Source organism: Dasypus novemcinctus, chromosome 20 (assembly GCF_030445035.2).
Source record: "Dasypus novemcinctus isolate mDasNov1 chromosome 20, mDasNov1.1.hap2, whole genome shotgun sequence".
Lineage (NCBI taxonomy): Eukaryota > Metazoa > Chordata > Mammalia > Cingulata > Dasypodidae > Dasypus > Dasypus novemcinctus.
Window position 1 is genome coordinate 21,185,822 of NC_080692.1, and position 15,715 is coordinate 21,201,536.

The 15,715-nt window shown below is 52.7% G+C and overlaps 1 protein-coding gene and 1 pseudogene across 4 annotated transcripts in view; one reads left to right on the forward strand and one right to left on the reverse strand.

Moving 5' to 3' along the window:
- The first annotated feature begins 5,506 nt into the window (after positions 1-5,506).
- TSPAN9 (tetraspanin 9) overlaps positions 5,507-15,715 on the forward strand; it is a 226,588-nt gene continuing 216,379 nt past the window's right edge. The window contains exons 1-2 of one of the 4 annotated variants that reach the window (XM_058282593.2): positions 5,507-5,590; positions 11,785-11,851. The gene's annotated coding sequence lies outside the window, so the exon portion shown is untranslated. Of the gene's footprint in view, positions 5,591-11,781; positions 11,852-12,512; positions 12,668-15,715 lie in introns of those variants that run through there. The other 3 variants (XM_058282594.2, XM_058282595.1, XM_004456208.5) reach the window with 3 other exon arrangements.
- LOC101436822 (serine/threonine-protein phosphatase 6 catalytic subunit pseudogene) lies at positions 8,984-10,015 on the reverse strand (annotated as a pseudogene).

Here is a 15,715-nt window from a genome sequence, read left to right on the forward strand (position 1 = left end):
CGGAGAAGGAGAGGTGACAATGGAAGCAGAGGTCAGGGCTATGCCACTGCTGGCCGGCAGGCACGAGTCAGGGAATGCGGATGGCTTCTAGAAGTTGGGAAAGGCAAGGAGCAGATTCTCCCTAGGATCTCCAGAAGGAACGCGGCGCTGCAGATATTTGCTTTTAGCCCAGAGGAAACCCCTTTGACCTTCTGACCTCTAGAATTGCAACATAATAACTATGTGCTGTTTTGTACCATTACAGTTGTAGTAATTTGTTACAGCAGCCATATGAAACTCATACAGAGCTTTTTTTTTTTTTTTTTTTTAAATAAGGTACCGGGGATTGAACCTGGGACCTTCTATGTGGGAAGCTGGTGCTCAACCCCTGAGCCAATTCCCCTCATACAGAGCTCTTATAGACTTGCTCCTAGGATTTCTTGTCTTACTTTCTCCCTAATTTCTTCCTTACCCATGGCTTCAATTTCTATGAAGCCATAGAACAGGTGACTGAACATATCCATCTCCTGCCCAGAACGTTCCTCTGAGTTCTAGATCTGGACATCCAGCTACCTACTTGGCCTCCTTAGGTGGAGGTCTCAAAGTCTCCTCATACAACATTTCCAGATGGAATGTGTGATTTTTCCCTTAGCTCTAGATTAGACTGCGTCCTCTGTTTCCTATCAGTGAATGGCTCCACCAACTACCCCCTTATGCGGGCCAGAAATCTGAGTTATTATTGATACCTTCCCCCCTAATCCATTGCCAATCTGTAACTTCCATCTTCTAAAACTCTCTTAAGTGTGTCCATATGCTTCCATCATCACCACCACCAACCTAGACCGAACTAATGTCCACTTGTACCTAGACCACCGTTCAGGCCTCCTGGATCTCTTTTGACCCCTGCTCCTCTCCAATTTGTTCTCTACACTATAGCCAGAGAGATCATCTCACAGTGAAAATCTGATGACCTACTTATCTTAGGACATATATATATGTCAAAACCCTTTACATGGTGTGGCATAGTCAGCCCCTCTCTAATTCTTTGTCCTTATTTTACACTGTGCTCCCCACAACAACTCTGCTCCAAGTACATTAACATTTTCTGTGCTGTAGCATGTTCATGTTTGGGCTTAATGCTTTTAATTTGTTCATCCTTTTACATGCTATTTTGGTCTGCAGGGCAGAATTTAAAGTGTGATTTTAAACCATGGAAATGCACTTGATAAGCATATAGGAATATTTTAAAACCAGTAAGAAAAAGGATATAAATGTAGCTGAGGGAAGCGGATGCAGCCCCGGCGACTGGGCTCCCCGCTACCACATGGGAGGTCGCTGGTTCAGGTCCCAGTGCCTCCTACAGAAGAGAGCAAGCTGGCGTGAAGGGCAGGCCCTGCAAGCTGACACAGTGAGAGACACGAGAAGAAAAAACACGATGAGAGACACAGCAAAGCAGCAGCAGAGGTTCTTGGTGCCTTCTAAAGAAGATAGTGAGCTGATGGGCAGGCGTGGTGAGCTGACACAGCAAGATGATGCAACAGAAAAGCAAGGAGGAAAAACACAATGAGAGACTCAACCAAGCAGGGAGCAGAGGTGGCTCAAGCAATGTGACACCTCTTTCCAACATCAGGGTTTGGCTCCCAGTGCCTCCTAGAAGAAACAAGGAAGATGAACAGACATAGTAAGTGCAAACAACAAAGGCGTGGGGAGAAATAAATAAAAATACATCTTTACAAAATATATATATTAAGTAGGATTAAATATATTTTAAAAAATATAGCTGATATAGCTATTACTGTTTCATTTATGGATTCTAACCAAACATGCAAATTCCTCAGTTGATACCCACATGTTCAGTTGGTGTACATGTGGCACAAACACACACACACACATACGCACAGAGAGTTACCATGTGTTGTGATCAAACTCTCTATTTCACACTTGAGAACTTGGATCCAGGCCCTTCTCACCCCCACAACACATCTGAGGATATCCAGGAGTGAGGCTCTAATTTGAGAAATGTTAGTCTGGTCCAGAGGCTGGCAAACTGCAGCCCGAAGTCTGTTTTTGTAAATAGTTTTTTTGGAACACAATCATGCTCATTCATTTACTATTGTTCCTGGCTGCTTCCATGCTACAGTGGTGGAGTTGACTGAGTAGTTGTTACAGATACTGCAGGGGCTTCAAAGCCTAAAAAGTCTTTACACGTGCCCTTTACAGAAAAAGTTTGCTAATCCCTGATTTAGTTCATGTTTTCCAACTGTTTTAGCAACAATCACTAACAAAGTAAGGTTGTCAGATTTAGCAATTCAAAGTACTGGACACTCAGTTAAATTTAAATTTCAGTTAAACAATGAATACAATAAATATGTCCCAAATATTGCATGGTGACCCTACGACAAACCCTACAACAAAGACTTGTACAAGAATCTTATTGTTCCCTCAAATCCTGCCTCTGTCCCCCTGCCCCATTCACCCTCCTCTGAGCTTTGGAAAAGAAACAAGCTGAAGTAAGGAAGAGTACTTGGGGTGGCCTGCCTTCTCTAGAAGAGGGAGCATGGACTGGGAGCCTCACCTTGCAGGCTGTGGGAGGTCTGGGGGTGGGGTGCTCTCTCTCACTGCCTCTGGTGAGCTCTAGTGACTAACTACCACTCTTCAAATTTACTGCAGAATGAAACGTTGTGAAAGGGGGTGGGATGGGGGAGGAACGGTTTTATTCTTCACTTCTTTAAAATAGCAGCGCCACTGTGCATTTAACTGATGGTTTATTAGTCTTCTCATTGTCTGGTTTAATGCCCTGATTTGACCGTTCCTTAGTGACAGAGGCGGAAGTAGAACTTCTGGGACAGTACAGGCTGCTTCTCCCTCTATTTTCACATCATCTCCCAGTCAGAGTGTTGGTCAAGACATTTAGATGGAAGATGAAGTACCGCTGTACATCATTAGATGCTGGCTGGAGTGGCAGTCAAGTGCCCGGGCCCTGCAGCCAGACTACCTGGGGTTATGTCCTAGCTCAGATCTGAATGCCCTGGGGGAAATTACCAAACCCTTCTGAGTCTCCATGCCCTCATCTGTAAAATGGGGAGATGAAAACAGCACCTACTCATAGAATAGTCCTGAGGATCAAGTGAATTAAAGTATGTAAAGTACTAAGAACAGTGCCTGGCACCTAATGAGCAGCTGCGGCATGTTAGCTGTTCTCTGCTTTAATAATTAAAATCAATCAAAGTAAAGAAACTCAGGGTGGACCAGGAGGTGTGCCCAAATTCGGCCTCCAGCAGTGCCAACTCTCACCACTAGGTGTCGCAATCCAGCAGGCGCTGGTCCTTAAGCTTGACTTGGGTGGCTGGCTGGAAATTTAATTTCCAGGCTATTATCATTTTTGATTTGATTTGGAGATTTTAAGGGGATAAACCAACACACTATCTTTTGAAATCCCCGAGGATCAAGAAATTTCAGTAGAACTGCTGACATTCAGGGCTGGAAGGAGCTGTTTGGAGTACTGCCTTTGTTTATTGTTAAAGTGACATATTATTTATTTTTTGAACCAGGTTATTTTGAGAGTAAAAGGGAAAGTATTAATAACCACGCCAGGACAAGAAGAGCAAGTGGGAAGGGCTCTGGGAACCTGGATATGGTCACTCTATCTGCGGGGTTTTTGTCATTTCTCAGGATCTTTCAGGATCTCCACGATGGAAATCCAGTAACATTCCTCAGAAGTCTGGTACAGTGAGCTGTGACCTCACGCTTCTGGGAGCTCCTTCCCTAAAAACCTTGTCAGGTCATTTATTAGAGTTCTGTCCCTGGTTGGACATGACCAGCATGTGTCTGACGTACAGACAGCAAGTCACCTTGTCAGTATCCTTTGTGCCAAATAATCCCATGTGCTCTGCAGCTTTTCTCCATAGCTCTTTTCCTCGGGCCGTAAATCCCTTTGGAGGTGCTGAGTGCTCCGTCTCCGGGTGTGAGGAAGGGGGGGTGAGCAGGATGGCCGCTTTCTGGCTTGTTCCTGAGGAGATTCTTCTAAGGCTCCTCCCATGTCTAAGATTCCACAAGATTACTGCAGACTTGCTCACTTTCCCTGAAAGGACAAGAGGAAGCTAACATTTGGTGACACCCAGCAGACGTCCAATGCGTGCTCTCGGGGCTTCTGAGCATCCTTGCGTCCCGTCTGCTCCGTGGGATTGTTTATTAGGCCCCCTTCCACAGGCGAGGACACCCGAGGCCTGGGAGGGCCAGCTCAGGAGTGGCAGAGCCGTATGGCCAGGCGGCCTCCCTGCTTTACAGCGGGCACTCACCTGGGAGAGGACCCGCCAGCAGGCCCCTCTCCCCGCCACAGCTGACTCTTCTAGAAACTGGTCAGAGTTGGCGCCCAGGTGCTCAGGGAACGCCTCAGGGAGTGGGGAGAGGGGCTGGAGGACTTCGTGGACAAAACTTTTTGCAGCAAAAAAAAAAAAAAAAAAGAAAAAAAAAGACAAAAAGGCTTCCTGGGTGTGTGTGTCACTGAGCGAGGTTCTGAAGGAAGGGAGGAAAATATTTCCCTTGGGGGGGAGGGGAGGCAGAAGGGGTTGGATGATTAGCTCAGGTCTAGCCGACAAAAACAGACTGTGCGCTTAGGAGGGTGGCGGCCGGGGCCAGGAGAAGGGTGGAGACTGGCCGCGCTAACTAGGCGCGAGCAAAGAGGACCCTCGTGAGACGGGCACCGTCTGAGACTCCGGGACCTTACTCAGCACCCGGTCGTGCGCGTGGGAAGCATCCGATACATTTCTGGAAGGCGAGGAGGAAAGATGGCTTCCTCGTCCTCACTTCAGAAGAGCCCTGACCCACTGGCTGCAAAAACGCAGGGCTGGAGACGTCCATAGAAGCTCTGGGCCCCAGGAGTCTAACTTGAGTTCGTCCTGCTGCCGTTCCATTCCTCCCGGCCTCGGTGCCCTTTAGCAACACTTGGAGGCCTGAGCTCCTGGGGAGGCAGGGACAGGCTCCTCCAGGCGGAGGATCTCCGGGCAGTCTCCAATACACACCGTGTCAACATCTCGAACAGTCGGCCCGAAATACCAGGGGTCGGCTGCTCAGGGCTGGGGGCGGCGAGGCCAGGCAGCCCGGCCCGAGGGGCAGAGCCGAGGCCCGGGCCGGGCCCTTGGGGGGGGGGGGTGTTGGGGCGCGGGCACTCCCCCGGGCCCTCACCTCCCGCTCCCCAACTCTGGGAAGGGCGCGGCCCGGGCCCTCCGGGGCGGGGAGAAGGCGTCGCCAAGCCCCGGGGCAGGCTCGCTCCCCGAACGCGGGCGCCGGGGTGCGGGGGGCTCCCGGCACCCCGGGGGGCGGCAGGGCCCTCTCCTCCCCGCGCCTCCAGCGCTGGGGACCCGGCCCGGGGCCCGAGAGGCCCGCGCCCCGCAGCGCCCCGCTCCCGGCCCCCTCCGCCGGGCCCCGCCCCCTCCCGCGGCCCTCTCGCCCCGCCCCCCGGCCTCGGGCCCCTCGGCTGGCCCCGCCCCCGGGACGCCCCGCCCCGCCCGGGGCCCTCGCCATTCCCGGGCAGGCCCCGCCCCCCGTTTCCGCCGGCGGCCGCGGTGCGGGAGCGGGAGCCGAGCCGGGAGCCCGCGTTCCTCCGAGCGCGGTGAGCGCGGCCCGGGGCGGGCGGGGGGCCCGCGAGCGGGCGGGGGTGCGGGGGCTCGGGCCGGCTCCGGGTGGGCCGGGCAAGCCCCGGGCCCGGTCCCGAAGCGGGGTGCGGCTTGGGGGCGCCCCGGAGAGGGGGTGCTGTGGGCAGGGGGTGCCGGGAGAGCGGCAGTCGGGGGAGCTGAGCCCGGAATGCTGTAGGCGCCGACTGAGGGGGCGGGAAGGGGGAGGTGGGTGGGGGGGCCCGAGCGAATTGGGGTCTGAAAGGGGAGCCCGTGTAGGGCACGGGGCTGCGGGAGTGGGGAGCGGAAGCCCGGGCGGTGGGATGGGATGTAGGAGGCGGCGGAAAGGGAGCGCCTCGGAGCCGTCAGGGGTTAATGACCTTGTGGCCCCGCGGACCCGCTTGGGGCCACCCTGAGAGGCCCCCCCCCGGAGGGCCAGGGCTGGGCCACTGCCTGCAGCGCCCGGGACCTCGGTCCCCTCCCTGGCTCCCGCTGGCACGCCGGCGCTGAGTGACGGGGCTTTGGCACCCTGCGAGGGCCGAGATGTAGCCCATCTGTGCACCCAAGTTTGGGACTTTAAAAAACTTTCTTGTGGTTAAAAAAAAAAAAAAAGGCCAAACAAGAAACTGGTTTGTGATGGAAGCAGTCCGCATACTTCTGCGCCTTGGAACGGGCGCCCTGGATTCTTTGGAAAAGATGGGGATCCCCCTCCCTCTTCCTCACGTGCGGGTGGGGACTGGGGGACGTTTGCCCTCTTGGGGTGCCCTGCGCTGTGTTGACTTTTTCTCCCCATCCCGACGAGGGAGCTAAGCAGTCAGCTGACCCCCTCCCATTGGATAAGAGAACCCACCTCTCATCTGAGAATGTCCCTCCGAGGGGCCTCTGGTAGTTCCTCCTCCAGGAAGCTTTCCTGGACCAGTGGAGAACACCATGGGCTCCGGCTGTGATCCCTTACACCAGCCAGCTTCCCTCTCTCTACTAAAAATAGCCCCGGAGAATGTTGTGCACTTCTGTTCTGCTACCAAGATGTGCAGTCAGCTTACCATCAAAGAAATGGGGAGGGAGGGGAGGTCTGAGGGGCGATTTCAAACAATGCACTGGTCCCATTGTTTATATTTAGCTGAGGAATGCAGCCGTGGCTGCAGGGTCTACCCCTGGCCTGTTCCTGGTGTGGCTGATGCAGGGGGGCTGTGGTTTGTTGGGGGGGGGGGGGCGGGGGAGAGAAAGATTGGGGTGCTACATCTTGAAGGTAATTCGGTTCTGTCCTCACTCATGGAAGATTTCCTGGGTGTGAGGCCCCAGACACTCCAGAGTGGCCTGGGAATGGAGTGGGATTTTGTTTGTCCGACTTAAACAGATTTTAATCTTTTGGTGGGGCTTTTAAAATCTATGAACGGATATTTTGTATTAATAACAATATTAATAAAATAATAACTCCTGTTTCCTTTATAACTGGCACAGTGCTTTCTCTGCACATTAGCAGTATATAATCTTATTTGACCCACACATGATCTTATGGAATAGATATTCTTTTTAATAGCCTTTTTATAGGACAGCAAAATGAGACTCAGAGAAGATAAGTAACTTCTCTAAGGTCACAAGACTCCTAAGTGGAAGAAGCAGAACTTGAACCCTGTGCATGCTCCTGGGCTGTGCTGCCTCTCTGCCACTCTAGAGCCTGAGCCCAGCCCTCCCACCACCTACCTGAGCTACCCAGGGAAAGCTGCCTCCTCTCCCCGTCCCTCCGTTTTGGGATGTTATTGAATTGAACTGTTTCCAGAGTCTCTTCTAGCTCTGAAGTTGTGTTGTTTAATTGGGGAAGTCAAGACGGAATACATCAGATCATTAACAGTATAAGGTGGTATCGGCAGTCGATCAGTCGATTAATAAATGCACTTTATTAAACTCCTCTGCGGTTAATCAATGCTGCCCTTGAGGAAGTGGTCAGGAGAGTTAGGGTGCGGCTGGGTGGACGTGGGAAGCCCCTGGTCTTTGGGGTAGCTGGCCATAGTCTGGGTCTGTAACCTCAGTGCCAGCACTGTTGAGTGGATGGGTGACGGGGTGACGCCTTGGGCAAGTGCCTTCACCTCCTTCAGCCTCAGCATCCTGCCTGCAAAGTGATGGTAATACCAAGCTCTCAGGGCCACTGGAAGAAGCAGATGAGATAATGTATGTGAAGCACGTAGCTTAGGGCCTCATGCACAGCAGGTGTGCAGTAAATGGTGGCTGTTATTTATAACTTTGCTAGGGAGACTTGACTAATATGCTTGGAACAAGAGAGGACAAGACTTCTTCCCTTGCACCGTTAAGGCCCAGGCCTGCTGTGTTGTCATCGCTCTGACTCAGAGGGCATGATCCGACCCAGGTGCCTTAGCCTGGCACTCAGCAGCCCCCCTCTCCGGCCCAGCCTGCCTGTCGAGCTTTAAGTTCCCATCTTCTCCCTCCAGGGACCCTCGGTTCTAACCAGACTTATCTCCCGAGCATGCTTTGCTTTTTCCTTTTTTTTTTTTTTTTTTTAAAGATTTATTTATTTATTTATTTTCCCCCCCTCCCCTGGTTGTCTGTTCTTGGTGTCTATTTGCTGCGTCTTGTTTCTTTTGTCCGCTTCTGTTGTCGTCAGCGGCACGGGAAGTGTGGGCGGCGCCATTCCTGGGCAGGCTGCACTTTCTTTTCACGCTGGGCGGCTTTCCTCACGGGCGCACTCCTTGCGCGTGGGGCTCCCCCACACGGGGGACGCGTGGCACGGCACTCCTTGCGCGCATCAGCACTGCGCATGGCCAGCTCCACACGGGTCAAGGAGGCCCGGGGTTTGAACCGCGGACCTCCCATATGGTAGACGGACGCCCTAACCACTGGGCCAAAGTCCGTTTCCCTGCTTTTTCCTTTTTTGCACCTTAGTTGAATTTTTTTTTTTTTGGCAGCTGTTTAGACCAATTTATTTTATATCCATTTAAAATATCCAAGGGACAATGAAGTTTACAGCTGGGACAGATATACATAACTGAGGCCGTTGCAACCCATTGTGCCCACTGAGTAACAACTTTGCTGCTCAAATGTCTTAAAACTCAACAAACTAAAACAAAAGCCTGAATGATACAAAAGGGGGCATATTTCTGGCGTAGTCTGTTCTAATTGCCTTTTTTTCAAAAAAGCAAACACATCCTCTGAGACCAGTAAATAAGCAAGAGCTCCACGGGGCAGTGTGGGTATTAAGACATTTCTCAAGTCTTCTCGAATAAGTCCAAGGTGGTGAAGGGATGAAGGAGAAAATTGATAGAAAAACATTGCGATAGGCACCATAACAAACAATAAATTTAGATAATTTAAAATAAAAAAGCCAAGAGGCAGCATTTCAGCAGCAGAGTGCTCAATAAAAGGTATATCGTAGAGGGTCATACAGGAAAATTGGGGTAAGAGAGGGCAGAAAAATGGGTTAGCAGGATGGGTGAAAGCCTCGAAGGAAATACAGCGTTTGTCGTTCTGGGAGGGATCCTACGTTCTGAATCTGGAACTGCCCGAATAACTTTGGTTCTCTTGTATTTACATCTTTGAAGCCCAATATCGAGGCAGTATTTCCACAACGATAGCAGTAGTTAGGAGCAGCTAACTGCTGTCCTAGCAGTAGTTAGGGCAGTACTGTTACCAGCTTCTCGTCAGACATAAACTTAGAGCCTTCGTGCACACGTGCTGTGCTCTGCAGATGAGTTTTAAGTTGTCAATATGAACAAACTCATTGTGACCTTTGCTCCAAAAAGCCAACCCGCTCCTTGGGGACTGATTGCCCAAGGATCCACATGGTCAGGATCTGTCAAAGCAGGTCACAAAATGCGCCTTGATGAGGAATTTCCTGGTTCCATTCAGTAGTTCCAATTTGATCCAGTGTTTTGCTGTCGGGAGATAGAACACCATGAACATGCAAATTCTGCTCATCTATTAAAGCAGCTACTGTGAGCACATCAGAAACGTTGGTACAATGTCTCCAGGCATTGGCGTTTCCATGTTTGGTTTGGCACGCATCGTAAAATCTGTGTACTTGGTTTTCTGTCTCCTCTCATGATTTCCTTGTGAGAGCATAATCCGATCAGGCTATTTAGTCTTTAGTGCAAGAAGGTAAGTGAAAGTCTCCCAGCTAGAATAACCTCTGTCTACAAAGTCACCCATAAATACGTAGTTTGTGTCAAGAACCTGACCTCCAGTTCTGAGTAGTTCACAGAGGTCATAAAACTGTCCGTGTGTGTCTCCACACACTGTTACTAGTTTGATACTGGCTGAACATTTGACTCTTCTGAAAGGAAGTCACAAACATAGTCACATCACCGCTTTAAGGCGTCCTTCGGCATGTACTTGCATAGACATGCTGTCTCCACATACTTGTCCAAGTCTAGTGGCGCCATTTTAGAAATACAGGCTGCGACGCGATGGCAGCGGGGAGCGGTGGTGATGTAGTGACCTAGTTCATTCTTAATTCATACTCTTCCACCCTAAGAGGATGTTCTTCCTCTCTTTCAAGACCCTGCTCATGTCTGAGGTTCTTTACGGAGACTTCCATGGCCACCCATCCCCAAAGAACTTCTTTTTCCTCAGAATGCTTATGGCATTTCTGTCTTCACCTCTCTCCTGGCTAGTTGTACTGCCTTGGATGGTTCTTTAGTGCAACTCCACACACAACACGTGTCATGTACTAAAGCGTGTGCTAAGTCCTGGTGAATGAAAAAAAAACGGTCCTTGTCTTCATGAGGTTTCATAATCCAGTGAAGGTTAAGAAAGGGGTTCAAAAAATGACAATTCAAAGTATAAGGCCTTTGAGAGCAGAATGTTCCATGGGTTCAAACAGAGGGATGAATTGCCCTGCCTGGGGAGGAGCGCTGCTTCCTGCAGCAGGTGGTTGCTTTTCAACAGAGGGAGGAAGGGCCAACCTGAGGAGAGGCACTGGGAAAGTGTTGGGGTGTGGGAATTGCCCGGTTTGACTCATATGTGGGATGGGTGGTGGGAAGCAGATGGAGAAGAGAGGATGGCCAGGTAGACCGTGGCCTCCTCGGGGGGTGGCTTCACATGCCTGGCCATGGGAATCATCTTTCCATTCCTTCTGTCGAGGGCCCGCCATGTGCAGGCATGAGCCGAGCTGGGAGATGGCAGTCAACCTGGGGTGGCTGCTGGTGCTTTGCAGGTTTTTGAGTAGGAGTTGCAGAAGCTGGGCTGGACTTAAGGTGAATCTGGAGTTTGAAAAGAGGGGAGAGCAGCTGTGAGCAATGGAGAGGAGGGAATGAACCTGAGACATTTTGGGTGTAGGATGGAGACCATCTGTGAATTGGTTGAAAGGGGGTGGTGAAGAGAGGATGAAAGGCGATTGGAGCTGAGTTTGAGCTGGGTAATTGTGAAGATGCAGTGCCGTTTGCTGTTTCCAGCGGGGTCTGAAACTGCTTCCGATCTCCCATTGGCCCTGGTCTCCCTCTGCCTGGTGAGAGGCACAGAGTAGGCATGCTGTGGACTCCTGATAGTCTCCAGAAATGAATCTTGTATCGCATAGAATCCCAAATTTGTATCCACAGCAATATTCGTACACAGGCTTGACTTTGTCCGGTGTCATGTTTCCGCAGAGTCAAATGTTTCCTGTCTATATCCTCACACCCCAAGTTAACTGCCCTTTCAATTTCTGCTGCAATTTTATCTCTTGCTTGATGGCTATTTCCCACAGAGAAGCCTAGTTTTATTGCCCTACGAGAGTAACTTTGACTGATCTGTTTCTTCACAACGGCCTCATGGTGTACATGGATCAAAGTCACGACTCGGCAAAATGATGCACTTTTACATCTCTTGAAAAGTGGTCACTTGTGAGTGGTTAAAATTGCACATGTTAAATCCTTGGATGCCAAAGGTCTCCACCAGGCATGGCAAATAAGTGGCCTGGATGTGGTGATGCCCTGCTGCCCGTGGCAGACATCACTAATCGATTGCAGCTGCCTTTCCTCCCCAGCCAGAGCTTGGGTTCTCCTCATAATGCTTTAGGCACCCTCCACCAACTGAGTGAAACTGGCATGGGAGCTGCAACCTGTTTGCCATCTCTGGCTTTCTCCAGAGTGAATGAATGGATTCTGGACTGGAACTGCTGCCCCAGAGTGACCAGCACTGGACAAAATTCTCCCTAGAGTGGTTTCACAACAAGATGATGACCTATTTTTTTTTTCCCCAGCAGGAATATCCTGGGATCTTCTCTTAATCTGTCAGCAGCCAAGGTTTTGCAGGAAATTCAAAGAAAACAGGTCAGTGTGGGTCTGTGTCCAATGTGCGTTATGAGCCCTGCTAAAAAACCAGTCTTTCTTGCCCTTTAACTGCGGGTAGGGGAGGAGAAAATGGGATGCTGACATTTTTTCAGATGTCCCTGTGCCCTAGCTTTTTTTTTTTAAATGCTTAAATTTTTTTTTTATATTAATGTTACATGTTACTCAGTTCCTGCAAGGCAACAATTACAGTAACAATAAAATCTGCTTTAGTCAGCAGTTCACTCCCCTCTTATTTTTGTCCATTTCTCAATCTTGTGGGATTCTGCTGCAGGCTGAGAAGGGATGGAGACATCATGGGGCAGAGGAATGGAATTGTTTTGCTCGCAGTTGAAGATACGCCTTCCTTTTGGGCTGGGGACTGGCCCATCCTCATCCTTTTGTTAGTTGTCCAGGGCAAGCCTGAAGAACTGGAAGTGTGTAGGCCACACGGCTGCGGGGTTGCAGGGCTGCCCTGGTCCTCGCTCCTGACTTTGAATTTATAAGCTCCTTAAATTGGGCTTGGAGGCCCTCAGAGAGTTAGCCCTCCCCTCTGCGTCTGGTTGGTGCTGGCAGTCCCTAGTTCCTTTCCTGCCTCCCCAGTTGTGTGGAGGAAGCCTAGGGAAGCGGGAGCGGCCGGCACCTTCCTGCTTCCCCCCTCCTCCCGGCAGGCCAGGGCGTGGGACCTTCCGCCACAAGGGCCGAAAAGAATCTGGATTCTGGTCAGCCTTGCGTGCCTCTGGGTGGGCACCCTCGGCCTGGATCCTCCCCGTGGGCCTCATGGCTGCGCCCCTGGGACCTTGCTGATGGCTTTTCTTGGTTCGTAGCCCTTGCACCGTGAGGCCCCTGCTGAGCTGGAGCTAGGCAGGAGCTGGGCAGGAGCTGGGCAGGAGCTGGGCAGGAGCTGGGGATGGTGCCGATTCAGTTTCCCTGGGGTGCTGCGGATAGACCTGGGACTGTCAGTCGCTGGAGGCTTGCGCCTTTTCATGTTTTAATTTATGTGTGTTTTATTCAGCAGCTTCTCCCTGCTGGGCGGTCTGTAAATCTCTTACCTTCCCTGAACCCAGCTGTGTGGTTGCTGCAGGGGAGTGGGATGGTACTGGATGATGGCTTATTTTCCCTGCGAGTTCCCGCAGGGATGATTTGGTGGCCCAGAAGGGGCCAGGAGCCTCTTACTGTCCTGCCATGCTTTGCACGTTGCAGTTAGGTTGCTGCCTTTCATATCTGACATTGTCATGGGCCACTGTTCTAGGCCCTTTATTTCTCTCCCCACTAATTTAACTTAAATCTTGTGAAATCTCAGTCTCGTTTGATTTGCACAAGGTAGCTCTCATTGCCCCCCATTCTGTGGCAGCAGCAGCTAAGGCAGAGAAGGGATCAGAGACTTGCCCCAGACTGGCCATTCGAGCCGGGATCAAGCCAGGAGGTGGGGTTCCCCGGTGCTGCGCCCGCCGGTACAGACCTGCTGCCTGTTCTCGTCCTACCTGGAAAAGCCTCTCCAGGCCCCTCCTGGAACTGGCTGGCTGCAGGAATGTGTGAGCTGCTGTTTTATGCCCTCCTCCCTCGTCCCCAGGGCCTGGGTGGGTGATGCTTTCATCCTCCCCCCACCCCTACCCTGGTCTGTCCCTGCAGCGCAGCCAGCCCACAGGCCGGGCTGAGGGGACTCGGTCCCAGTGAAAACCAGGCGCCGGGGAGGGAAGGACTCCAGGACAGGCGGATGCAGCACTGCCTGCCTGCTGGCCGCCACGGCCCCCATGGCTCCAGTCCCATCGCCCAGGTCCTGTGGAACCTGCTTCTGGGGGCCCTGCCCTGCCCAAGCTGGTGGGGGCCTGCACAGGGGGCTTGCGTGGCCTTGGGGAGACAGACGTTTCTAGCCCGATGACCGTCCTCCTTCTGAGCATCTGCCTTGAAGCCAGAGGGAGAGCTGAGTGGAGGCGCTTCCGGGGAGGCCCTGGTGCTCGCTCATGGGGCTTTGGTTTTGCCATTTCTCGTCACGCCCCGGAGCCTCTGGAACGGTGACCAGCTCCCTCACGGGCAGGCGCATCCGGGTTCCAGCCTCTGTCTCCAGCTGCCTCGGAAAACCTTGGCAAGTTCATTCCTTCCTTTGGGCTGGTTTCCTCACCTGCAAAGGTGAAGCTGGGTGAGAAACCACCCAGGCTCCTTCCAGCGCCGCTGCGGGCATGGCGGGGCCGGCTGCGGGGCGGCCTGCGGGGCGGCCCTGGGCGCTGCCTTCCTGATTCCTGTGCCCCTTACAAGTGTCTTCTCTGCCTCTGGCCCAGCTGTGGCTGCAGGAGGAGAGGCTGAAGTTCATGGGTGAACGGGAGGCCCTGACTGTGGATGGGAGCGGGGCGGGGTGGAGATTGTTTACAGAGAGGGTCGCCTGTCCAGGCGTTGGCGGGTCGCGCCCGGCCCTTCCTGTGCCGCGAGGCCGTGTTCACGTGAACTCTCTGCCTGCAAGGCTCGGTGGCCAGACAGCCCTGCGACTTAATTGTTTCCACTTCAGTGATAGCCACAGCACAGGGAGCCGAGAATGCCTGCCAGTGGGGAGCTCAGCTTCCAAGCCCGTTCCCTGCCTGAACAGAGCTGCACCGTGTCTTGCTTTGAGCGGGTCCAGACGTGAGATTCACTCTATACTCTGGAGCCAAACCTGCTTATTTTTTGACCACCCATTGTTTAGTAATATCCGCCTCTGAGTTTCCGCACTCTCCTGCCCTCTCCTCTCCCCTCACCCTACAGTGGATGGCTGGAAATGGGTTTTCCTTTGAACACTCGCCAACTGTCTCCAGTCTTGTGTCCATTTCTACTCTCAATGGTCATTTCATTTCTACTCTCATGGTGCCTCCGATCTTGTAGAGGAAAGGATGGGGCTGGAGAAGAGCCGGGGAGCTCAGTGGCCCTGCAACAAGTGAGGCTTGGCTCTTAGGGTTCCTGGGTGTCTGGTGCAGGGCCTTGGTGAGGCTTAGGGCCATTGCTCACCCATACAGCACCCTCATGCAAATTTGGAAAATCATCCTTTCCTTGAGTTTAAAAAAATATTTTAAAGCTAATTTATTGTTGTGCAACCTGAGCAATGCCCAACTCTGCCAGGGGTGGGGAGGCTTCTAGAAGGCTGGTGGCCCCACACTCATGCACCTCCCTTCCCGGTGAGGGGACTGCATCGGCTTCAGAGAGGCGCCGGGGGTGGGCTGGTGGGCGGAGCGGGAAGTGATGGCGGGGTGTGCAGGTGTCAGCGAGCCTGTGTGCCGCTGTGTGCCCGCGGGACAGAATATTCCTGCACTGCCCTGGAACTGAGCTGCAAGCCCACCTGTGCCCTCTGTAAGTCAGCACCTACCTGGGGCGTGAGTGTCCCCTGCGTAGGAGGCAGTGTAAGAAACCTGAGCCCTGGCTCCCCAGCTCAGGACTACCCCCCTCCCCTCGGGCACATGCCAGTGTGGAGACCGAGGCCCTGGGGGAGGAGGGTGTAAGGGACAGACAGACAGATCCTGCCTCAGCAAAGTTCCTGACTCCCATCCTGGCGAACCCTCTAGGAGGGCCGAGGTGCGGGCTGGCTTTGAGTGGGGCTGGCTTTGAGTGGGACTGCGTCTCTCTGGGCGTGCCAGCAGCCTGCAGGACATGTTTTGCTTTGGAGAAAGGGAGGTGGAGGCCTGGGCCTGCCGTTTCCTGCTCGCCTTAATCCTGGGCGCTTCTCGACAGCTTTGTTTAAAAGCTGGACCTGGAGATTGCAGTGACCTGCACGCAAAAGAGCCGCCGGCCCCCCGGGAAGGCAGTCGGCTGGAGGCCAGGGTGGGGAGTGCTGGGTGCAGCTTGCTGGCCCTGGAGGGGGGCTCACCACAGCATGAGTCACTCTAAATTAGCAGCCGTTTCCAA